The sequence below is a fragment of the Lissotriton vulgaris genome, chromosome 6 (genome assembly GCF_964263255.1).
Source record: "Lissotriton vulgaris chromosome 6, aLisVul1.2, whole genome shotgun sequence".
NCBI classification, from domain to species: Eukaryota; Metazoa; Chordata; class Amphibia; order Caudata; family Salamandridae; genus Lissotriton; species Lissotriton vulgaris.
Window position 1 is genome coordinate 433,239,499 of NC_141694.1, and position 26,626 is coordinate 433,266,124.

The 26,626-nt window shown below is 49.0% G+C and overlaps 1 protein-coding gene across 3 annotated transcripts in view; it reads right to left on the bottom strand.

Annotated features, from left to right (window-relative positions):
• DST (dystonin) overlaps positions 1-26,626 on the bottom strand; it is a 1,528,317-nt gene that overhangs the window by 543,546 nt on the left and 958,145 nt on the right. The gene's annotated exons all lie outside the window — the stretch shown is intronic.

Here is a 26,626-nt window from a genome sequence, read left to right on the forward strand (position 1 = left end):
AGGCCGGCTGAGCCAACCTTCTCTGTATCCCCCTCACATTTTTAGGTCTAACCTAGCGAATGCAGCACATGTGCTGCTTTGCCTTGTTAGGTCTCGCTTAGCGAACGCAGCGCATGTGCTACTTCGCCTTGGCAAGACTATTGTTGTGGGTTTAGTGCGCGAAGGGAGACAAACAATGTGCGCGCACGGACAGGCGATGTGCACGCGCATGGTGTCTCCTCTCTGGCCTTACATGCTCCCACTGCGAGCTTGATTTACCTTTTACTTTCACTGCGCGCTGCAACTATACAAGGTAAACATGTGCTTGTATTGTAAGCCGCTGACCTAGAATATCCAACACTGTTTCAATTCAAAGTTGTAAAACATTATTTGATACTTTAAAACAATCCTGTATAAAATGTTAGGTTTTCCAGTACCCTTCAAACACTGCGTCAGTGTCACTCCACACTAGACCCGGGATGGGCTTTGCAAGTATGTGTGACATCTGATGTCTGCGAACCTCAAGATGATCCTCTTACCACCCCTTCCACGCTAGGGTGGCGTGTCTGTCGGCCAGGGTCCGCTGCTCCGTCCCAAGCCTGGGCGCACCACTGTACGCTCACTTGATGAATGCAGTGTGTGGACATGGCAGCCAATTTCTGCGAGTTTACATTTCAATGTCAGCCGGGCCTGATGGCATTACAGTGACCTTTATGAGAAGCCACGTGATTTGTGAGCCTGTGTCTGGCTCAGATGAACACTAAATCCTTATTCATCTCCCAGCTACAGCTGTAAAACTCTGCTGCTTATTATCACCGCTTGTCCCATTGTTTATTATCATCCGTCAAGTAGCAAAATGTTCCATAATCTGAAATCAAGTGAGTGCATCTGGAAAAGTCAAGTTTGTGTAGACATCTCTTGGACTGTGGCTTGGCAGAGAGCATTCAAGCAGCATAGAGCGTTCTCCATCCAGGGCCTTATCTAGACGGTGGATTAAGTGTGTTAAAAAAAAGTTGGGTCCTTGTTTTATCTAAGTTTTAACTGTTCTGTGCAGTCCATGTTTTGTCGCTTTACAGTCGGTAAAACGAAACTATTTACGAAGGCAACCGCCCCCAATACATTGAGGATTTTCCAATGTTCCCGTCTCTACCAGTTAAAAAGAAATATTAGCGGAAGCCAATGGACGATTTTCGACACACTGATGCATGAAAACACCAATGCAGCAGGACGTGCTTCCAGGAGCCACAATCCGAATGGTACTTCGCATTCGGCTCTTAATAGAGGTTAAAGGCCTTCCTTCTACTGCAAAATAGCCACTCACTCCCTTTCAAATAGTGCGGTCTTTGTGCAGCTGTCGTGGGGGCACCTATACAGCACACAAGCTTGACCTCTGACCCCACTATCGCCCCAGTCTGATGACAATTCCCGTGCCCCCCTGCACCCCCCTCCTCTTCCTCCTGCTTGCACACACTGTGCTCTTGAGGGCTTGAATTCCACAGGCTTCACTGTCAAGGCAAAGACCTCAGGCCGCCGAAGCTCTAACTCAATTACTTTGATTCCGGAGTTTTACGCACAGGTCTCGGCTTTCACTGGGGAGGGGGTGCCATGTAATTGTCTTATAGGGGGTGGGCCCTGAGTCAGCCGGGGGAATACATGCCACAGCCGAGCAGCAGCCACGGAGACATGGGCTACTGAATTGCTGAGACATGGGGATGTAAAACTGCACCAGCATTTTCACCAAGATGGACATGTGCAGTTTTATGTCTCGCAGACCAAAGCTGCCGACTTTAGAGCTGGGTAACGACTTAATCACTTAATCTCCCGTGGCTACAAAAAAAAAACATTTGCAATGCGATAGTTTGAACTATTGGCATTGTAAATGAAAGTGCCTTTTATGTGTGTGTGTTAGTTTTCAAAACTGAGAAATAAAAGACATTGTCATTTTCAATGCCAATCGCTAAAAGACTTGCAAATGAGAGAACTAGTGCATTGCAAATGCTTGTTTTATACAGCGATACTCTAACATGGATATGACTCCAACGGTTCGGACAGCCACACATTGAGGACAGTGGCAGTCTGTGGCAGGGTGAGTGAAGCCTTTATCTCCTTGTTCTGAGTACTGCAGTAAACAGTGTTTGGGAATGGATAGTGAAACCACCAGCAGTTAGTATTCACTTCAGGTCACCTTTCTGTCATTAACATTGGCATGAGAGCAATCTCTAAAGCAAAGCCAGGAGTTCCACATCCTTCAGTTAACTGGGCAAACTTTGCCAGATCCAGAGAAACAAAAAATCTATAAATGAGCTAAACGATTGTGGTTTTCATTTTCAAAGTTCACAAATCTGCTCCTGTCTATGCCAATTAAAAGAACTTTTAGACATTTTGTAATTTGTTCATTAACCACTTGGCTGCTAAGGCTTTCCCCCCCCGGTGCTGGATCCTTTGTTTTCCCATTGTTCATGACGAGCTCAGCTCGTCATCAGCACAGCTCAACCGTGCATCATGACGAGCTGAGCTCGTCATGAGCATGGAAGGGGTTAAGGTTTGTAACACTTGTATATATGTGATATCATGGTAGCTTTGTTGTGTTAAACTCTTTCTTTGCAATACTTGTACTTTTATAATGGCCAAAATAAAGCTGCAAGTACAGAAATGCAACGAAATAACAGGAATAGCAGGACTAGGAAAACAAGGCCTTTCTGTGTAGCATATTAAAAAAAAACTAGCTCTGTTCGCTTTATCAGTGCTTATTAAGGAAAATAACTGATCAGCCCAAACATTCATGTATTGGCTTGAATCGAGTCAGTGCAGAAAGATCACAGTCTTAGTATATTCTGAGTGATATATGCACTTCACAATAAGCAGCCGAGGCATGGGACTGTGAAGCCCATCTCCTTACACAACACAAAAGTAAGGTTAATGTTTTTGGAAACATATAAACCTGCATTTATTTTTACATACTTTAGAAGACCACTTAGCCCAAAAATGGTTCCATGAGTCCGCCATCTCCACAACTCCCTCAGAGCCCACTGCATCCATTAATAAATGGTCCTTAGCCCTCTAACATCCTGCTCTGAAGACCACACTCACCCGCCACACAGAATGGCCTGTGCCAAGGGCAACAGTGCACCCAGCCCTCAGACTGGCTCCACCAGTCTCAACTGTAAGTTCAAAAACTGGGGGAAAATAGAGTCAACAAATCTTGTTACAAGTTCATTGGAATAAGCTGAGGAAAGGTTTGCCACCCAGGCCTGGCACTGAGGTGCATTACTTTTTAGGTGGACATACCTATGTAATCGGGCAAACACAGTCACTCACATGGCAGAATTGAGCTAACCTATTGGCCCATGCTGTGCGCAACATTGGGCAGAAGCAACATGTGAATGACAATGGACGAAGAAGAGGGCTTATCAAAAGCCAATATTTGTATGTGTGTAGCTGCATGTGAATTTAGGATTTATTTTAATGCATGTGGCTGGCAAGACAGCTAAAACTGTCTCTTGGGCAGGCCTCACTAAGGAGGCAAGATGTGTTGGGCATTGCTTTCAGAAGCTGATGCTTGCAGACCACAGCATAACTAATTCAGGGAGGGTTTTAAATCTGATTCCCAAATCTATGAGACCTCCTTTTCTGTGGCAAGAACAGCCGGGTCGCACTGGAATTGACATCACTGCTGCCCGACCAACCGCAAGTTAAGGTTATCTCTGCAATGTAGGTCTGGCAAATGTGCTTGGGAAGGAGGGGCTCCCGCATACGGCCACCTAAGGTGTGCTGCTCTCCTTTCGGCAGTGTGGACCATTTGGTAGCTGAATTCTCACAACTGTTTGTTGGCATTGGGTGTCTCATGGACCATCTCATATGCCTCCCAGATGACTCAATCCAGCCTCTCACACTGAGACATCGCAGGGAAGAGTTCCATCTGAGCCCAAAGGTGGAGGCTGAACTTAGAAAATTGGAACAGGCACACATCATTGAGAAGGTAGATGGCCCAACATCGTGGGTGTCTCCAATTGTAGTGGCTCGCAAACCAAAACAACCAGGCGAAATCAGGATCTGCATTGATATGCACTGACCCAATAGGGCCATCCGATGAGCACACCACCTAATGTACACTGTCAATGACATTGTGGCAGAAGTTTGTGGCTCAAGGCGGTTTTCCAAGATGGACCAATGAGCAGGAGACCATCAGTTGATAATGGCTCCGGAATCACAGGCCATCCTCACCTTCTTCACCAATGTGGGTTTGAGGATAAACAAATGCCTCAGTTTCAAAGTTTTCAGTGCAGCGGAAATCTTTCAAGACATGATCAAAGGGGTGTTGGCTGTCCTGGAAGAGGTCATTAATGACAGCAATGCCATTCTTGTTACAAGTTCATTGGAATAAGCTGAGGAAAGGTTTGCCACCCAGGCCTGGCACTGAGGTGCATTACTTTTTAGAGGGACATACCTATGTAATCGTGCAAACACAGTCACTCACATGGCAGAATTGAGCTAACCTATTGGCCCATGCTGTGCGCAGCATTGGGCAGAAGCAACATGTGAATGACAATGGACAAAGAAGAGGGCTGATCAAAAGCCAATCTATGTATGTGTGTATCTGCATGTGAATTTAGGATTTATTTTAATGCATGTGGCTGGCAAGACAGCTAAAACTGTCTCTTGGGCAGGCCTCACTAAGGAGGCAAGATGTGTTGGGCATTGCTTGCAGAAGGTGATGCTTGCAGACCACAGCATAACTAATTCAGGGAGGGTTTTAAATCTGATTCCCAAATCTATGAGACCTCCTTTTCTGTGGCAAGAACAGCCGGGTCGCACTGGAATTGACATCACTGCTGCCCGACCAACCGCAAGTTAAGGTTATCTCTGCAATGTAGGTCTGGCAAATGTGCTTGGGAAGGAGGGGCTCCCGCATACGGCCACCTAAGGTGTGCTGCTCTCCTTTCGGCAGTGTGAACCATTTGGTAGCTGAATTCTCACAACTGTTTGTTGGCATTGGGTGTCTCATGGACCATCTCATATGCCTCCCAGATGAATCAATCCAGCCTCTCACACTGAGACATCGCAGGGAAGAGTTCCATCTGAGCCCAAAGGTGGAGGCTGAACTTAGAAAATTGGAACAGGCACACATCATTGAGAAGGTAGATGGCCCAACATCGTGGGTGTCTCCAATTGTAGTGGCTCGCAAACCAAAACAACCAGGCGAAATCAGGATCTGCATTGATATGCACTGACCCAATAGGGCCATCCGATGAGCACACCACCTAATGTACACTGTCAATGACATTGTGGCAGAAGTTTGTGGCTCAAGGCGGTTTTCCAAGATGGACCAATGAGCAGGAGACCATCAGTTGATAATGGCTCCGGAATCACAGGCCATCCTCACCTTCTTCACCAATGTGGGTTTGAGGATAAACAAATGCCTCAGTTTCAAAGTTTTCAGTGCAGCGGAAATCTTTCAAGACATGATCAAAGGGGTGTTGGCTGTCCTGGAAGAGGTCATTAATGACAGCAATGCCATTCTTGTTACAAGTTCATTGGAATAAGCTGAGGAAAGGTTTGCCACCCAGGCCTGGCACTGAGGTGCATTACTTTTTAGAGGGACATACCTATGTAATCGTGCAAACACAGTCACTCACATGGCAGAATTGAGCTAACCTATTGGCCCATGCTGTGCGCAGCATTGGGCAGAAGCAACATGTGAATGACAATGGACAAAGAAGAGGGCTGATCAAAAGCCAATCTATGTATGTGTGTATCTGCATGTGAATTTAGGATTTATTTTAATGCATGTGGCTGGCAAGACAGCTAAAACTGTCTCTTGGGCAGGCCTCACTAAGGAGGCAAGATGTGTTGGGCATTGCTTGCAGAAGGTGATGCTTGCAGACCACAGCATAACTAATTCAGGGAGGGTTTTAAATCTGATTCCCAAATCTATGAGACCTCCTTTTCTGTGGCAAGAACAGCCGGGTCGCACTGGAATTGACATCACTGCTGCCCGACCAACCGCAAGTTAAGGTTATCTCTGCAATGTAGGTCTGGCAAATGTGCTTGGGAAGGAGGGGCTCCCGCATACGGCCACCTAAGGTGTGCTGCTCTCCTTTCGGCAGTGTGAACCATTTGGTAGCTGAATTCTCACAACTGTTTGTTGGCATTGGGTGTCTCATGGACCATCTCATATGCCTCCCAGATGAATCAATCCAGCCTCTCACACTGAGACATCGCAGGGAAGAGTTCCATCTGAGCCCAAAGGTGTAGGCTGAACTTAGAAAATTGGAACAGGCACACATCATTGAGAAGGTAGATGGCCCAACATCATGGGTGTCTCCTATTGTAGTAGCTCGCAAACCAAAACAACCAGGCAAAATCAGGATCTGCATTGATATGCACTGACCCAATAGGGCCATCCGATGAGCACACCACCTAATGTCCACTGTCAATGACATTGTGGCAGATGTTAGTGGCTCAAGGCAGTTTTCCAAGATGGACCAATGAGCAGGAGACCATCAGTTGATAATGGCTCCGGAATCACAGGCCATCCTCACCTTCTTCACCAATGTGGGTTTGAGGATAAACAAATGCCTCAGTTTCAAAGTTTTCAGTGCAGCGGAAATCTTTCAAGACATGATCAAAGGGGTGTTGGCTGTCCTGGAAGAGGTCATTAATGACAGCAATGCAATTCTGTTGCACGCACCCTCTGTTGTATATGAATTTAGGACCCTAGTTTAATTTTCCCGATTCATGACCATATATAGGTATAAATCACCCTATCCTTATATAGGCATAGAAATCATAATCATATTTAGACTTAGCCTATGCAGTCCAAATACGGCATGGCTACTTCCACTAGTTCCGAAAATCCACAATGATTTCTTGGAAAAACCCGCCTTCAGCAGTCAAGGACTTCTCCTTGCTTGAATATTGATTTATCCAAGAACTCATGGAGTTTTCAATGAACTGAGTCTTTGATGACGTTATTATGTCCAACCTTACGTCAAACTAGGCACCTTCAAGACATAAATATGCCCACACTTGCCCAGGCAAGGACACAGTGATTTGGAGCAGTTCCACTATCTACCTAAACGACACAGCTCGCCGAAGCAAGAGCCGAAGGAAGCCGACCCTCCAGCAGACGCACTGAGAAAGACACTGTCTTTTCTCTTGCCGAGAAATCCAGCTCCCATGTTTCCAAGCTACCCTTGCGAGTTGTTGGGAAATGGAGTCCTGAGAGAGAGATGCCAGACCTCCTTCATTCTAAAACCAAGGTACGGAGCTGATTAGACCCTTAGAGAATTCTTGGATAGATTCTTGGCAAAGAATACTGAAACTAAGCTACACCTTACTTACTTCTTCCCTTGTACTAGACCTAGGTTAGGTACACCGGGGTAGGCGTATTTTAGAAGCACCAGTTGAGTCTTTTTAGTCTTTATTTATTACTGTATGTATTCTATGTATTTTATGGCTTAGAAACCATATCAGGCTTTTACAGTATTATTTTATAATACTCTTCGTACTGTACGCATCGTACTTTGCAACCAGTATTACGATTGTAGCAGTTCATTTCTCCTGCATGAGACAGAAGACTGTTCAATAAATACTTTTTATTGAAAACGCCTGTCTCTCTATTTCTCTGCACCTCTGGAAAAATGAAGCATGCATGATTGACTGAGTGAAATAACTATCAATTGTTTCAGCGACTCTAGAGATACATTTCTTATTCTTGAGAAACAAAGTTGTCATGTTTATGCGGTTGTCAGAAACGAATCCCTTCTTGTTTATTCGAGAAAGTTTCTAGTGACCTCTAAGCTAGCTGGCACTTACAATTATGTATAGTATATTCGATAGAGACCTAGTTGACCTCAGTCCTATGTCTAATCTATAGGATATATTATTCCAATGCGCAGAGCCTAATGGGAATATAGGAACTACACTACACCTCCATTGAGGAACATCTTGACAGATTGATGGCGACCTTTCGACGCTTGCAGGTCCGTGGACTCAACCTCCACTTTGAGAAATATGCCTATCTCCCGACAGAAGTAGCTTTCTTTGGGTACAATTTCTAGGAGCACAGGGTCATGCCTGGTACTGCAAAGGTCCTGGAGACTCAATTAGACCCAGCCCCTACCAGTGTCACAGGTGTTTGCAGCTTTTTGAGAATGACTAATTACTGTGGCTGTTTCATTCAAACTTTAACTGCCCTCACTGCCCCACTTCGAGAACTAAATAAAGTCAATGCAGTCTTGGGATGGGGGCCTGCCCAAGAAGAAGCATTCTAGGTGAACAAACAATCTTTGTCTGCACACACCACCCTGGCGGACTTTGTTTCCCGCTGCAATTCAGAGTTGCCTGTGGATGCTAGCCCCACCAGCTTTGGAGCAGTCTTGTCCCACAAACAGGATGATGGTGAGACGCTCCTGTGGCATATGCCAGTTGTGCTTTGACAGAGACTGAGCAGCGATTCTCTTACATAGAGAAGCTGGCCATTTCTGTTCAGTGGGGATGTCGCCACTTTCCCATACCTCTTTGGACATCAGTTTATGGTTGACACAGATCACAAGCCTTGATACCGGTGTTCACTGGTTCCTCGTCTAATCCACGACCTAATCAATCAATCAATCAATCAATCAATCAATCAGGACACTTGTAAAGCGCACTACATACCCGTGAGGGTCTGAAGGCGCTGGGGGTGGGGGGGGGGGGGTGCTGCTACCGATCGAAGAACCAGGTCTTGAGTTGTCGTCTGAAGGCCAGTAGGTCTTGGGTCTGCCGTAGGTTGGATGGGTGGGTGTTCCAGGTCTTGGCGGTGAGGTGGGTGAAGGATCTGCTTCCGGTAGTCGTTCTTCGGATACGGGGGACAGCGGCGATGGCGAGGTCGACAGAGCGGAGCTTGCAAGTGGGGGTGTAGAACCTGAGTCGTCTGTTGAGGTACGCTGGGCCAGTGTCGAGGAGGGCTTTGTGTGCGTTGATGAAGATCTTGAAGGTTATCCTCTTGTTCACAGGGAGCCAGTGTAGGTCTCTCAGGTGGAGAGTTATGTGGCTGCGGCAGGGGATGTCGAGGATCAGACGTGCCGAGGCGTTCTGGTTGCGTTGCAGCCGTCTCAGGAGCTTGGCCGATGTTCCTGTGTAGAGGGCGTTACCATAGTCGAGCCTGCTGGTGACGAGGGCCTGGGTGACTGTTTTTCTTGTTTCAGTGGGGATCCACTTGAAGATCCTACGCAGCATCCGGAGGGTGTTGAAGTAGAAGGAGGAGACGGGGTTGACTTGCTTAGACATGGTGAGGGTGGAGTCGAGGATGACCCCTAGGTTGCTTGTTTGGTCTTTGGGTGTCGGAGCAGTTCCCAGTGTGGTCGGCCACCAGGAGTCGTCCCAGGCCGAAGGGGTGGACCCAAGGATGAGGACCTCCGTCTTGCCCGAGTTCAGCTTCAGTTGGCTGTTCCTCATCCAGTCGGCGACAGCCTTCATTCCTTTGTGGAGGTTGGTTTTGGCTGTATGAGGGTCCTTGGTGAGGGACATGATCAGTTGGGTGTCATCGGCGTACATGATGTTGAGGTCATGTTAACGGGCGACATGGGCCAGGGGTGCCATGTAGATATTGAACAGCGTCGGGCTGAGGAACGAGCTCTGGGGTACACCGCAGATGATATCGTGGAATGGGAGTGGAAGGGGGAAGGCGGACGCTCTGAGTTCTGCCGGAAAGGAAGGATGTGGTCTAGTCCAAGGCCTTTCCTTGGATTCCGGCGTTGTGTAAGCGTGTGCGTAGGGTGCGGTGGCATACCGTGTCGAAGGCGGCTGACAGGTCCAGGAGGATGAGGGCCGCTGTTTCTCCGGTGTCTAGCAGGGTCCTGAAGTCATCTGTAGCGGTGATGAGGGCGGTCTCGGTGCTGTGGTTGCTGCGAAAACCGGACTGGGATGGGTCCAGGATGGTGTTGTCTTCGAGGTAGCGGGTCAGCTGTTTGTTGACAATTTACTCGGTGACCTTAGCCGGAAATGGGAGCAGGGAGATGGGTCGGAAGTTCACTAGGTCCTTGGGGTCCGCCTTTGGTTTCTTGAGTAAGGCGTTGATCTCGGTGTGTTTCCAGCTTTCCGGGAAGGTTGCTGTCTCGAAGGAGATGTTGTGCTGAGATAGGGTGCGATGGATGCGCTGGCTTTGTTGAAGATGTGGTGGGGGCATGGGTCAAGTGGTGAGCCGGAGTGGATGGTCTTTATGACCTCGGTGGTGGCCTTGGCGTTGATGTTTGTCCAGGAGAGTAGATGGTTGGTGGGTGTGGTGGTGGTGGTGGTCGTTGGGGCGGTCCTGGAGTTGAAGCTGTCATGGATGTCGGTGATCTTGCGGTGGAAGAAGGTAGCCAGTGAGTCACATAGGTCTTGTGAAGGCGGGATGTCGTTGGCGTTGGACCTGGGGTTGGAGATTTCCTTCACAATGTTGATAGCTCCTTGCTATTGTGTGCGCTGTTGTCTAGGCGGTCCTTGAATGAGGCCCTCTTGGCGGCTCTGACGAGTTGGTGGTGTCTGCGGGTGGCATTCTTGTGGGCTGTGCAGCTGTCCAGTGATCGTTCGAGGAGCCAGTTCTTCTCCAGTTTTTGGCATTTTCCCATTGAGGCCTGGAGGTCTTCAGGGAACCAGGTGGCTTTCTTGCTGGTTTCGCTGTTGGAGGGTGCCTTGATCGGGGCGAGGGTTTTGGCGCAGTCATCGATCCATTGTACGAGGTTGCGAGCGGCGGTGTCGGTGGAGTCGGCGGGTGGGTTCTGGGCGAGGGTGGTGGTTAGCTGGTCATCTGTGACTTAACTCGAGCATCGTCGAGGCAGCAGTTGGGTGCGGTGGTGCGTGGTGGGCTTCCTGAAGGTGAAGTGGATGCAGTGGTGGTCGGTCCAGTGGGCTTCGGTGGTGCGGTTGAAGGAGACGTAGGGACTTGCGGTGAAGATGGGGTTGAGCGTGTGGTCGGCGGTGTGGGTGGGTGTTGTCACGAGCTGTCTGAATCCGAGGTTGGCGAGGTTGTCGAGCAGGGTGGTGGAGTTGGTGTTGTTGTTGTTCTCGAGATGAAAGTTCAGGTCTCCTAGGAGGATGTAGTCTGTGGAGGCAAGGACGTGCGTGCTGACGAAGTCGGCGATGGAGTCACTGAACTATGGTCGGGGTCCGGTGGGTCTATAGATGAGGGTTCCTCGGAGGGTGGTTTTGGGGTCGGTGTGGATTCGGAAGTGTATGTGTTCAGCGGTGCTGAGGGTGTCGTTGGTATTGGTCGATACTCTGAGGATGTTCCTGTGGACAATGGCGATTCCTCCTCCTGTTCCGTTGTGCAGTCCCTGCGCGTGATCTTGTATCCTTCCCAAATGGCAATGGGGATGTCGGGTGCTGAGGCGGGGTTCAACCAGGTCCCTGTCTGGAAGGCGACGTCCGGGGAGCTTGAGTCGAGGAGGTCCCAGAGCTTGACGGCGTGTTTGCGGGCGGAGCGGGTGTTGAGGAGGATGCATCTGATGTGTTTGGGTTCCTTGGTGGACAGTTTGGCTGGCCAGATGCTGGTGAAGTTGCAGTTCCGGCAGGTGAAGGGTCCTTGGGTGTGCTTTGGGGTTGCCCGGTAGCAGGTGTGTTCTCTGCCGGGGTTGAGTGCAAGGAGGGTGCTGGGGTCGTAGTGCAGTTGGGTGTCATGGCGTCTCTGGGGTCCAGCAGTTCTGGCGCTGAGAATGGTCCTGGCGCGGACGGGCTTGCCTTTGTCGCGCCTTTGTCGCCCCAGCGGTGCGGTCGCATAGCGAAGGGGAGGTGGGAGGGAGGAGCAACTAGGCGGGGGAGACGTCTTTGACTGTGTGCTGGATTTTGTTCTTGCTAGTTTTAGAACTCTACACATTTTGCCACTGCTGATCCATGCTGAATTGCAAGTACTGTCGGTGTACATTATGATTACGATTGGTTACCATGATTGGCATATTTGATTTACTGGTAAGTTCCTAGTAAAGTGCACTGTGTGTCCAGAAAACGGTAAATCAAATGCTACTGGTGGGCCTGCAGCACTGATTTGCCACCTACATGAGTAGCCCTGCAATCATGTCTCAGGCCTGCCACTGTAGTGTCTAAGAGTACAGTTCTAAACTGCAATGTCGACCTGGCAAGCACACCCATTTGCCAGGCTCAAATCTTCCCTTTTTCTACATATAACGCACCCCTAATGTAGGCCCAAGGTGTCCTCATGGGCAGGGTGCAGTGTATGTGAAAGGTAGGACATGTACTGGTGTGTTTTATATGTCTTGACAGTAAAATACTGCCAATTTTGTTTTTCACTATTGCAAGGACTATTTCCCCATAGGTTTTTTGGAGCTGCCTTGTACATATTACAAGTGTAACTTCCAATTTTGAAGAGACAAAGACTTGGCGTTTGTGGTCGCTGAACTCCCAATTTAAAAATACATCTTTCAGTAAAGTTAGTTTTTAAATTGCGTGTGTGAAAAAGCCACTTTTTGGCATGGTGAGCAAAAGAAAGATGGATTTAACCCATTTCTTTTGACTGGGGGTGAATGTTTGATTTGCTCTGCATTCCGTCCATCATCTGTGTGTCATTTGCTTTCTCGCCCTAAGTGCGCCAGGTATGCCCAGACGTGGGTCCCGGGCTCTCTGTGCCACTGGATTCAAGCTAGCCTGGCTGATGAGGGGTGATGCCCCGAAACTGGTCCCAGGATGCTTATTTCTTGTCCAGGCAGGACTTGGATTTGCAAATCGATCTGCACTGTTCCCATGCGGCACAGGGTCAAGACTGATTTGCATATGGCTGGGTCTAAACTGGGGTGGCATGGTGAGCAACAAAACAATGGATTTAACCCAGATCTTTTGACTGGGGGTGAATGTTTGATTTGCTCTGCATTCCATCCATTATCTGTTTGTCTTTTACTTTTAGATAGTGGCCATTTTCTTGTGCTACCATTCTGGGCCTCTGCTTGCCTTTGGAATCCACCTCTGAGAGAGGGTGACACTTGGATTGTTTGTATGTTCACTATAGACAAGTCAAGCAAAGGGAGCTGAGATGTGCCCTACATATCCCAATGGCCCATCACCAGGCTGATGGGCCTTCACGAGCTAGAGTGGAGGGTGGAGTTGTCACAGACACCTGAATAGGGCTGTGCCTGTCCTCACACAAAGCTGTCTCCACCCCCCTTGCGTGTCTCGAGGCAGGTCAGAGAAAGACAGGGTCTTGAGCGCTACAGAGCCTTTCCTTTCAAGTGTGTCTACTTCAAAGGCAAAAACTTGTATAAGTACTGGAGCCGTGGCACCATAACTTCAGAACACTTCAGGACTAAGCAGACATTCTGCCAAGAAGAAGAGCTGGAGAAGCTGTCAGGCGGGACTACCACTTTGCTGTGTGCATTGCTCTGTTGGCCTGCTGCGTCTGTCTTGGGCAGTGAAAGGACTGGACTTTACTTTCTACATCCTGCTTGCCAAGGTTCTACAAGGGTATGTGAGTGCTTGCCTTCTGTTGAGAAGTCTCAGGGCCATCAAAGATTTCATCTGCAGCCCCTGAACTCCTCTGCTGGGCGTTCTCAACTACGCAGTGGTGCCAATTCCAGTTCTGGGCCCTTGGAGTTTCCCCCTGGCAGGAGTCATCTTCAAGAGGCCATAGCCCTCTTCCTCATGCCTCCTTCAGTTAAAAAGGGCAATTCCTGGGCTGGAAATGAGCGTGGAGCGTACCCGGCCGCAGTCTCTGCGGTCGGAGAGTTGGCCTAGAAGCACGTTGTTTGTTAGGGGGAGCCAAAATAGTGCTCAATCTTCTTGTTGTGCTTCTTTATCTTATTAAACTGTGATGGTGAGGACTTGGGAGTGGGAAGATCATCCACTGGAATGGTCCAAGAACGGCCCGAGATGGATGATGAGCAGGTTGAGACTTGCAGACCTTAGGCTTCTCTTTGGCTGATAAGATGTACAGAACATCCTTGGATAACTTGGGCTGAGACCAGATGAAGTTTTCTGTGAAGGCAGAGGACTTTGAACTGGTATCTCTCTTTTGTTGGTAGGCAGTAGAGGGACTTTAGAGCCAGTGATGTGTTGTCGTGTCAGGCTGAATATCAGTCAAATCACATGATTCAGATCTTTTTGTAGCTTACATAGACATCTTTTAGTAAGTGCTGTGTTAAGCAATTTCAATAGGACATGACTACAAGTGAGATCTTCTCTGAGAATTGGGAAATCAAGTTTCTTTATGAAAATGTAGGTGGTGGAAGGTCTATTTAAACATAGTGTTTAAATGTGGTTAGAAACATGAACCACATTCATTCTACAAGGAATCGTAGTGTTGTAGGAGAGTGGGATACATACAGGCTATAACTACAGTGGTTGCTGTACTTTTGACTGATTTGCAATATGTAAATGCCAGAGGTTTGAGGTCAAGGAAAGACTGGCTACGGTAGTATAACCTCGGAGAATAATGTCTCTTAGTGGTTGTGAAGAGGCTGGATGGAGGAAGTTAATTAATGATCTTTGTAAAGTGTAGGGAGAAGGAGAGGTGGGTATTAGATCTGACCTGCAGAGAACAAACGGCTGTGGCTTCAATTATTTTCCTTCCTGCACTGAAGATTCTGACTTTGCACTATCAACCTTGATTACTTGGCAGACATCAAATTATGTATATGTAAATGGCAATAGACCGACTAGTTAGTTAAGCTAGTAAGTTAGAACTTAGTGTAACTAGTGCATTTTCCAACAGACAGGCCTTGAAATCTGGTTAGAATGCTGAAGAGGTATTACAAAGGTGCCAAATAGCCATAAGAAAATATCTGTCCTTTGATGGACCCAGTAGTGAGTTTAAGCTGTGGAGGTCAAGCACGTCCATGTGAGCTCTGTGCTTCGGACATGCTAGCTCCTTCTTCAATCCTGCTTTCTAGAATGTTTGCCTGAGGAGATGAACACTAGGTTGAACTTGTAAAATGCGTGCATTGAACATGGGTGTTTTCACGAGTTGTGTAACATAAGCTTTCAGCAATGGGAAGGGGAGTTTCCCAATGCTAGAAAATTATTTGTGGGGCGTGGCCAAGATGGCGTCGGAGTAAGACGTGCTTTCGAGTCGCTCCGGCGCCCGACCTGCTAAGCGTTGTACAGCATTGCCTACGGGACCCCAGTCCGCTCCCAGACGACCGCAGCAACCGGTGGTGCTGAGCGGGGTGGTCCGGAGCCCTTGGCGAATCCCGGAGTGGTCGTACGGCGCCATTAGGAGCTCTTCAACATCGGGCCTGCTAAGCCCCGGCCTTGCGTGAGACCGAGGCTGCCTCGGAGCACAGTGGCTCGGCCCGACTGGGCGTGGCTTCCCGGAGCGGCGGGCTCCCTCTGCTTTCCCAGCACTCCGGCTCCCTCCGCTATAGCGGGACGTCGGTCTGGTGGTGCACCATTGGCTTTGGACGACCGGAGCATTCAACGGCCGGCTGCCTCGTGGAACTTGGATAGCCGCTCCTCGGCCCCAGTGCTGGAGGGCCTCACGTCGCCATTCCTCGAGCGGCCATTACTTGTGACGCGGGTGCTCTCCCCTGCTCACCAGCTTTGCCGCCATGTCGACCTTGCCCCGCAAAGGGAGGACAGTGAAGGAGACAGCCTCCAAAGCATCGCAACCACCAAACTCCCCGGGAGCGAGTGGCTCGGCGAGACAATCGGACGAGGAGGCGCCGGCCACCAAGGCCTTCATGTCGGAACTCTTCGCCTCGATCAAGGAGGACATTTCCGAACTACGGGCCCAGCTGGCGTCGGACCTACGCGAGGTACGAAGAGATGTGGACGGTATTGGAGAACGGGTGGCTGTGTTGGAGGACCATGACCTGAGTATGGCGAATTATGTCCACCAGCTTCAACAAGATGTCCTTCGCCTCACTGACCAGAACCTGAATCTATAAGCGTATGCCGAGGACCTGGAGAACCGCTCCAGGAGAAACAACATCCGTATCAGAGCGGTCCCCTGGGACGGTGAGGCTGGTGACTTGAGGGGATATGTGCAGGCCCTCTTCCTCCAGGTGCTTGACGAGGAGGATGTTCTGGAGATCAAATTGGACAGAGTGCATAGAGTTGGCCTGCCCAGGCGGGGAGGCCCTCCTCCGGACATCCTAGCATGATTTTCAGATTAAGGAACGCATCCTCCGGAAGGCCAGGGCCCTTCCCTCCTTGAGCTTCCGAGACCATCGACCTCAGCTGTTCCAAGATTTGGCAGCGTCCACGCTTCAGAAACGGAGGGAATTCCGGCCTGTAACTACCTATCTGAGGGAACAGGGCATCTCCTACTCCTGGGGTCACCCCTTCCGGATTATATTCCGGTGGTAGAACAGATTGGTGCAAATCCGCTCCTTGAAATCCGCGACGGAGCTGTTGGGCCTGGAGGAAGACCCACCTTCGCAAGCAGCGCGGTCCTCGCCTTCGCGGCGACGGCGTCGCTCCTCATCGTGGCATCGGGTTGGGGCTTCCCCGGAGCAGCTGCGACCGGACCACTCTATCAGCTTGCAGGAGAGGGGATCAGCAGTGGCGTCGGTGGCCTCGGCCACCCTTGCAGATTCTCAGCATTCCTCTGGAGCGGCATGACCCCGGCCTTCCTTGATGGTTGGGCGCCGGGGCGCCTCTGTTCCGACGGCCCTGGGGTACTATGGTACTTTTGGAGAAGACACCCCGGGCATCGGCCCTGGGGGCCCCTGATTTGGTGCCCCCACCCCGATATCAGTCTGATGTGGACCGTGTGACCTGTGGCCCATTGGAACTGCTGCTTGTACATTCCAGGTTGCGGGCCTTGTGCTCTGTTTCTTAGATTTTTTGGTTGTTGTGGGGGGGGTGGGTCAGTCTATGCCTTACAGGCACTTGTGCTGGCAGAACAGTTTTGGTTGGGGTTGGGGTTTGGGGGAGTAGTGGTGGCGACTTTGTGTGCTGACTGTATGGTGTGTGTGGCTCCGTTGACGTCTACTCATGCGTTTTGTGTTTTTCTCTGTGAAGGGGGCCCTTGGGCCCTGGTGTTTTTTGGAAAGGTAGCTATTCTGGAACTCTCGGAGAGTGGCGGGCGACCCCCTGGTTGTGTCTGTGGCTCGACCCTTCCCTCTGGGTCTTTTTGACTGCATGTTGTAAACGGGTTGGGGCCCAGTGTGTATTGGGGTTCGGACTGAACTGTGTGGCTGCCCGGACGTATGCATGGCGTGGAGTTTTAGTTCCCCGTTATGGCTATTAGCATTGGAACTTGGAATGTGGAGGGCCTCAACTCCCCACAGAAGAGGCAGAAGCTCTGGAAGTACGTTGTGGACCATCACTTGGATGTGGTCGCCCTTCAGGAGACCCACCTGGCTAGGAAGGACGAGCTGAGGCTCCGCCATAGACAGTTCCCTCTTATCTACAAGGCTTCTGCGGCCACGAAGCATAAGGGGGTGGCCCTTCTCTTCCGAGCTTCCCTCCATTTTCAGCCCCTAGGAGTGAATGTTGACAGGGAGGGCCGCTGGCTAATGGTGAAGGGGATGTTGCACGGCCGCCTCTGTACCTTTGTTGTGGTGTATGCCCCGAATGCGGGTCAGAATGGTTTTCTGCAGGGCTTGCTGGACAAGTTGGGAGACTTTGTGGAGGGACACTTGCTTTTGCTGGGTGACTTTAACATGGTCTGGGACAGGGACTTGGATACTTCTGGAACGCGCAGGGCGGACACTGGTGTCTTCTCCGCAGAAACCAAACGGCAGTTGGGTGAGATGGGGCTGGTAGACAGTTGGCGCTTTGTCCATCCGCAGACTAGGGACTATACTTTTTTCTCTAACGTTCATCGCTCGTACTCCCGCATTGACTATGTCCTGGTTGGCCAGGCTCTCCGGGGGGATATACAATTGTCTAATATTTTTCCACTCTCCCTGTCCGATCACAGCTTGGTCGTTCTGGGCTTGCACTGGGCTCCCGGGGGGGACGGTTGGCGCAAGTGGTATTTCCCAGCGGCCCTGGTGAGGGACGACCAGTCCTGTAAGGCCTTGCGCAAAGCTATCGGTGATTTCTTTCACCTCAATCCTCCTTCGGACACCTCGGTATATACCACGTGGGACGCGTGTAAGGCCTCATTAAGGGGCACTTGCCTCGCTCTCAACGCACATCTGAACAAACTGCGGCGCGAGGAAAGGGAGGCTCTTGAATCGAAACTTGCCACTTTAGAACAGGCCCACAAGGCGAACCCCTCCAGGGTGACTTTACGGTCCCTGACGGCGGTGCGCGGCAAATTGAGGGCCCATTATAACAATAGGGCGGAATTTACTCTTCTACATCTCCGGCGTACTTCCTACTCCCAGGGCAATTAAATTGGGCGCCATCTTGCCCGGCAACTTCGGGACAAGCGCGAACGGGATTACATAGGAGGAGTGCGTGATCACGCGGGCTCTGTTCAACACAGGGACGCGGACAAGGCGGCCATCTTTGGTCGCTTTTATGCAGCGCTTTACTCGAGTGACGCTCTTGACCCGGAGGCTCAATCCACATTCCTGGAAGGGCTCCCTCTCCCAAAAGTCTCCAGTGCGTGGAATGACCTACTGTCCTCCCCCATCACTCGAGAGGAAGTCCTGGACGCCATCAAGGCCCTGAAGTTGCACAAGGCCCCTGGGCCTGACGATACACGCCCCTTTTCTACAAGACGTTCGCCTCTGACATTTGTGATTACTTAGTCTCCCTCTTCAATGCAATGGCGACTGATGGTAGGACCACGGATTCCATGGCCGAAGCGCTGATTACTATAATCCCCAAGCCGGGGAAGGACCCTACTTCCTGTACGTCTTATCGCCCGATAGCGCTCCTCAATCTGGACGCTAAATTGTACTCCTCCATCTTGGCGGGCAGACTTCAAGATCTCCTGCCTGCCTTGATTCATCCCGACCAATCTGGTTTTATCAAGGGTCGGCAGACTCATGATAATCTGCGCCGCGTGGTACACCTCATTGAAAAGGCGGAACGGTTCCACATCCCAGCGGTGCTGGTAGGGCTTGATGCGGAGAAGGCCTTCGACCGCGTGGACTGGGGGTTCTTACATCAAACTTTGTTGGCCTTCGGGTTCTCGCCCCACTTCATTCGCATGATTGAGGCGAATTACCGTAGCCCTACTTCTCGTGTGTTGGTCAATGGCCACAGATCCGGGAGTTTTTGCCATTCCCGGGGGACGCGCCAGGGATGTCCCCTCTAACCCCTCCTCTTCGCCCTCAGCATAGAACCATTGGCGATGGCGATACGGGAGAATGAGCGCATCCTGGGGCTCCCCTTTACGGGCGAACAGCATAAGATCTCGCTCTTCGCCGACGACGTCCTCTTGTCCATTCGTGACCCAGCGCAGTCGCTACCCCATGTCCACTCAGTACTCTCCACTTACAAGGCAGTGGCGGGCTTCAAGGTTAACTTTGATAAGTCCTATATCTTGAATCTGACCTTGTCCCCGGGGGAGGTGCATCAGACCCGGATGCTTACTTCGCTTGCTTGGGCGTCCTCGTCCTTGCTTTACCTGGGGGTGCGCCTGACTTCCACCATAGGTGCCCTGTTCCAGGCCAACTTCCCCCCGATGTTGGCATCGATCCGGGCTGAACTGGAGCGGTGGAAGCCTAAATTCATCTCCTGGCTCGGCAGGATCAATGCACTCAAGATGGTTCTTCTTCCCAGGCTTTTGTACCTTTTTCAGGCTCTGCCTATCCCGGTAGGGATGGACTACTTTCGCCGACTGAAGACCGTGATGTTGAGGTATGTCTGGCAGGGTGGCCGGGCGCGACTTCCCTTTACGGTCCTACGGCGTCCTCGCTTGGAGGGGGGGGTGGGTTTCCCGGACATGCAATTGTATTACAAGGCTGCCCAATTGAGAGTTCTGGTGGAGTGGTCCCAACAACTTTCGGAGAAGCACTGGCTCCACATGGATCGGAGTGTCGCGGGCCGCTCTGTCTGGGATCTGGCCTGGAAGCCTAAGGCGGACCGGCCCAGAAACGCATATATTAGCACTCCCACGAGCACGGTATTGAAGGTCTGGGATACGTTGAGTGGCGACGACCGCTGGACCACATTCCCATCCCCATTCACTCCGATTCATTTTAACCCGGCCTTCCCCCCGGCTTTGACGGAGGGTCCCTTTGAAGCTTGGAGGAAGGGTGGCTGTAGGGCACTCACCCACCTGTTCCATGGCACCGAACCCCTCACTTTTCACAACTGTATGAGGGACTACGGAGTTCTGCCAACAGAGCGATTCAGGCATCTCCAGCTCCTGCACTGGGCGACGTCGCCTTCCGTGGTCGATGCCGCCACCAGGCCCCTGACGACATTTGAATCCTTCCTCCTGCGCACCTCCACCATGAAAGGAGCGATCTCTTTCCTATATAAGTTGTTACTAGATACTACTGTGTCTCCGAGACCGCGATATCAGGACCATTGGGAATCTACGTTGGAAAGGGACATCTCGGATTCTGAATGGCGGGGCCTGTGGCGGGACGTGACAGCGCACAACCACTCCAATGACCTTAGGGAGGCCCATATGAAACTCCTCTTTGATTGGTACCTCTATCCTTCTAAATTGCGCCGCATATTCCCGACGGCTTCCGATAGGTGCTGGCGAGGCTGTGGGATGCTGGGAGACTTTAGCCATATATGGTGGGAATGCCCCTCCATTAAGCCGTTTTGGGCCGAGATTCTCTCCCACATAAAGGATATTTTGGGTTATCCTCTCCCTGATTCCATGGCTTTCGTTCTACTAGGCCTTAGGGACCCACTGCTCGAACACCAGACTAGATCGGATAAGCGTCTCATGTGGCTGTGTCTCAGTGCGGCTAAGATGACTTTGGCGGCTGCCTGGAAGACCCAGTCTGCTCCTGCTGTCTCCTTGTGGCATTCCCGATTGTGGCGATTGTTGAGCATGGAACGTCTCTCTGACATTTTCTTGGGTAATTTCAAGAACTTCATGCATAATTGGGGCCCGCTTGTGAGATTTCTGTCCCGAGGCCTCCCTTCAGCAGTGTGTCCATCTGCACTGCGGACCCTTCATCTTTTCCAGATTTGATTGCGAGAGTGACTGAGATGGATAGCGTGCTTGATGTCGCCACCACTGGGGGAGTGGTGAATGTTGGGGAGGGATAAAGGGGCGGGGGGTAGTTGGGGAAGTTACTTCTTGTTTTCGTCTTTGCGACTGCCTTTGCTTTTGGGGATAGACGGTAGCATTATGATTGGGGCTGGGACTGCCCCCCCTGCACAGGGACACTGCCTCTACTGTTGGACCTCTGGCATACGTTGGACGCTATGCTGGGCTGGCCTTCCTGCCCGCGCCTCTGTTGCCTTGCCGACCCCTGGAGTTAGAATGTGGACTTTGGAGTTCTGCTACCCCTTCCTTTGCGGACTTTTTCCTCCCCACTCATTGCTCGCCCTGTGTGGGGATTTGTAGCGACCTGTCGCTTGTTCTCCTTTCTCTTTCTTCTTTGGTCCTCTTGCTCTACGCCCGTCCCCTCTTTCCGTTTCACTTGCAAACTACAAAATAAAAATTTTACAAAAAAAATTATTTGTACCAGCTTTTGAGTCAGGATCTGAATTGGTACTGGAAATATTTCACTCAAATTATCTCCATGAATCTATGTTTGAGCCTCGGTGGTCTCAGAACCTGTTTTCACCTCTGTTTTGATTGAGAATGATCATTTAGACTTGGAATGGATATTCCTCACCGGAAATGCAGGTGGGTATTTCGAGCTGCATTCTAACTAAAGGTTACAATGATCTGAAGCAGAATTACATATTCCGATATTTTGCTATTTCTAAAACTGTGAAATATCTAGATTATATGAATTATCACGCGAGAACCTGGGAAGGGGAAAAGGTGGTTACTATACTATTTCTTGTGGTTACTAAAAAATGATTGTAGAAAAATACTTTTGCAGTCAAATTTCCAATTTGTTCAAATTAATCGGTGAAGCTGATTTGTAGATGGAAGTATTTATTGCAGGCTCAAAACTGATAAACATATATATAGATGTCCCAATAAAGAGATAATTGAGTTCTGCTTGAAGAATTGCTCCTAGCTTCCTCATTACGAATAAACAAATGACACAGAATACAACCTCAGAAGGACAGATAGCCTACGCATATTTCTGGGTGTACAATTCCCTTTCTACAGAGGCCACTAACCCACTTTAGTTTGGCCACCTTCTTACCCGCATGACCCTTCTGGCCCCCACTGGCCTGCGTGTTGCCAGTCAGACACCTGGCCATGGCTTCTAAAGGACTGCGCTGGTTGGGAAGGTTGTCTCTGTCTTCATGGTAGCTCTCTGGAAGAGCCCCTGAACTTTCTGAATTAATACGAGAACTGTTTAGCAGGGGTCAACAGTCCCTTATAGCACAATGTAGCTCCACTGCCCATAAAGCGGAATAATGCATTGCCTGTCTGCTCACCAAAAAGGCCAAACTGTTCAAATATCATATCTATGAGAGAGACCTATACATTGCCGGAAAAGCCTGTGGAACGCACCCATGCATTACGGCGAAGTACCAACTGCCCCCGTTAGGCAATCAGTGGTAGTCACTGCGTGGACATCATACTTGGTCGTGTCCTATCCATAATGAATCATCTGAACATAGAGGGCCCAAAGGTATGCTATGACTGTCAGCAAGATCTCATTGGCCATGTCCCAAGGGTCATGGGTTTAATCAGCAAATAAACAGCATTCACAAAATCAGACTGTAATGCTACTCTGGCAGAAGAAAATATGTGCTTGCCAAAACCTTAAACCTCTGACTTCTCCGCCCCTATCCAGAGGAATAGTTGGGAATGAGTAAGGGTTGACCTTACTGGGCAAATACTTCCTTACCTTAGCTTCAATAACCATTGTTTAAAGTAATCTTCAGGTGCATGTGGTTGAAATAATTATTTCCCTCAATTTCTAAATAAGTATACTACAACAATAAAGTAGACATGAATGTATACAGTCTAGAATAGATTTTGAGCTGTGAGAATGTGTAAGAAATTAACATATTTTTGTTGCAGGCCCCCAATTTTTCTATGTCTTGATTTAATAGTGTACTAAACGAATTCTAAACAGAAGCCACGTGTCTGTGCTTCCCCTCTAAAACACGTGTTGTACATTGGAACTCCCTACTTGGCTAGTTTATTGTCACTATACGTCCATTGTAAATAGTGGCATAAGTGCACCTGCAGCATAAAAAGTTAAATGTCATACGTGACCTACAGTGTGTATTTACACCACTCACTTATAGGATAAAAATATAGGACTGCCAGGAGCATCACTGTGCTTGGGCTGGACAACAGTTTAAATTCTTGGCAGTGACACATGGCAGCCAATAAAGCATTTGCCACATAGGAAAAGCCTATTTTGTTATATTGCTAGGTCACCCCTAAAGTGTACCCTGTAAGCCCATAGGGCAGGATGCTCATATATAAAAATAGCACATATTACATAATGGGGTTAGTGTGTTCTCAAAGTGAAATAAAAGTCAAAATCTATTGCACTCTGTAGGTTTGGAGAGACTTTTCCCTGGTAGGACTAGGTGGAATTAACATCTTAATTTTTCACCTCCCTTTATGAAAGGGATAGAAAAATTCTTCAACATTTAGAGCCTTATTCACAAAAATAAATGATTGTGTTACTTAGCTTCGGTAACTCCTTATCTGGCAGAGACTATATCTAGCACCAGATTACTTCCCTTTGAATTTGCCAGGCGTCAGACTGGCGTCAGACTGGATCTGGAATATTTTCCATCAGCAGTATCCTTGCGCAATGGTAGGTAGGTTGATCAGCTTTGTGTGCATCATCGGCGCTGGAAGTTAAGTCCACAGCACCTATATAGGCGCCACCTAGGTGTGCTGACATCAGTTTTGTTAGAAATGGGATTTCTGGTTGGCTAAGGCTTGCGCCAAAGCCAGGCAGAAACCACCACTCTAGTCAGGGCAAGGGAATTACACACCAAAGATAACCCCTGCTCAACCCCTTGGTAGCTTGGCACGAGCAGTCAGGCTTATCCCGGAGACAATGTGTAAAGCATTTGCGCAACACACACAGCAACAACCTACTAGGCACGCCACAAAAGGAACTCCACACAAGGTTATATCAAAAATAGCCTTTGTATCGTCACAAAACAAATTAGAATAGTAATCACACAATATACACTGAGCCAACTGACACTGGGTACTATTTACAGGGGATTATATACACGTGACAGGGCCATTTGCACCACTGTCAGAACCATCTCTAAGTAAAAATAGTAATTGTAGAACATTTAATAAACGTAGAACACAACAAGTAATTACTGGCAAACACTATACTCAGCATCATCCTGTAACACAAATCATATTATGCACAGTATCACATTAGGCGTGAAATATATTCTGCGACAACCTCTTAAGCCTAAACATATTGGACCAGAACCTCCTAAGCATAACTTGCATTAGGGGCATAACTCACAGTAGAGAATAACCTCACATGCATAAACTACAGTATGCAAAACTTCCTAATCATAAAACCACATTAAAGGCATAAATCAGGGTGCTTAAATCATAGAATATAAATCACATTTCCTAGCACCACATAAATTGCATCCGCACATAACCTCCTAATAACAAGCATTGGAAATGCAATAGGTCTCGCATTACAAAAGTTGGAGCTATTGGTCTTGTAAATGACAATTATTTTATTTATTTGTTGGTTTTTAAAATAGCTAAATTGATAGCTTTGTCATTTACAACGCCAATAGTTATAACTTTCGCGAATGTGACTCCTATAGCATTTGGAATGCAACATGTTTTGTATTTATGTGACTTAGATGGCAGCTCTGGTCGTTAGGCCACATCTCTAGAGAGCAGGAGAGTGCAGCAGGGGAGAGAAGCACAGCAATGCAATAGGTCTCGCATTAGGAAAGTTTGACCTATTGGTATTGTAAAGGACACATTTTTTATTTATGTGCTTGTTTTGAAAATAGCGAAATTAATAGCTTTGTTATTTACAATGCCAATATTTTTATCTTTCGCAAATGTGACATCTATTGTAACACAATATGTGTAGTAGCACTGAGTGGTATGAGGATGAGGGGTGTGAGGGTGAGGGGGTGTGAGGGTGAGGGGGTGTGAGGGTGAGGAGGTGTGAGGGTGTGTGAGGGTGAGTGAGGGTGAGTGAGGGGGTGTGAGGGTTAGGGTGTGTGACGGTGTGTGAGGGTGAGGGTGTGTGAGGGTGAGTGAGGGTGTGTGAGGGTGTGTGAGGGGTGAGGGTGAGGGTTAGAGGGTGTGAGGGTGAGGGTGTGAGGGTGACTGAGGGTGTGTGAGGGGATGAGGGTAAGGGTGTGTGAGGGTGAGGGGGGGTGATGGTGAGAGGGTGCGAGGGTGAGGGGGGTGAGGGGGGTGAGGGTGTGTGAGGGTGTGTGAGGGTGTGAGGCTGAGTGAGGGTGAGAGGGTTGTGAGGGTGTGAGGGTGAGTGAGGATGAGGGGTGAGGATGAGTGAGGGTGTGAGGGTGAGGGTGTGTGAGGGTGAGGGTGTGTGAGGGTGAGGGTGTGAGGCTGAGTGAGGGTGAGAGGGTTGTGAGGGGGGTGAGGGTGTGAGGGTGAGTGAGGGTGTGTGAGGATGAGGGGGTGAGGATGAGTGAGGGTGTGAGGGTGAGGGTGGGCGAGGGAGTGAGTTGGACTACCAAGAGGACTTCTTAATAAACTCCAACTAGTCCAAAATGCAGCGGCCTATCTTATTTTGGTATGCCCCAAAAGACAATACTATGTAAAACTTGAAGCCTTTACATTGGCTCCCATTAAACAGAGGATAATGTTGTAAACCGTAACCATCGCTGAGAGGGCCTTGCATATTTTCAGCTCTCTCTATCTACGAAGGAGAGAGAAACAGTGCGCTCGTAGCAGAACTCTAAGCTCTTCCAACGGGTGCTTAGGAGTTATCCCTAAATACACATGGAGAGGCATGTAGAATGTTTATATTGTGGAAACAATGGAGTATCCCATATAACGTATGAAGGGTTTGAAATAATTGGTGTACTGGTTACAATAGAGATGTTACCAATGTTAATCCTATGTTAATCCTATGCCTGTACAAAATATAATTTGGCCAAAAAGTTACTGCAATAGCGATATGGGTAAGATGTTTGCATAATATATATACAACACATCTGCCACAAATAACAATTAATGGTAGCGAGATGTATAGCGGAATGCCTCGAATAGAGACGAATTGAGCAGGGAGATTTATGGCCCGGCGAGTTCCGGAATATAACTTAAAACTACCAAAATGGCGATCGCGGAGATATAGCCATTCCGTGATTAGACGGCAGTTTGCCCCTTTTTTAAGTAAACACCGCCGAAAGAAAAAAAAAGGGAATAAATGCAATATATATTATGGGATAAGTGAGGGAGATTTTAAATCCTCACTGAGTGTAAATAAATGACGATATGCGCGGAACTGAATAAGATACAAAAACCCATAAAACTACAAAAATGGCGCGTAAAGACGCGATGCAGCGGTAAAGCGGGGAACATAAGCATTTGATTGTTAAAAACTACTAAAATGGCGCCCGACATTGGTTGGGTAAAGGTTAAAAGTAAATTAGTTAATAGATGCCCATTAAATAATTAGTGAGATGAGATATCCCTATAAATAGCACAAGTCTCCGTCCGTCCTCATTCCGCTGATGGGAGAGAGGACGTGTCGGATGTAACGCAATACGGGCGACTAGGTAAGGAGAC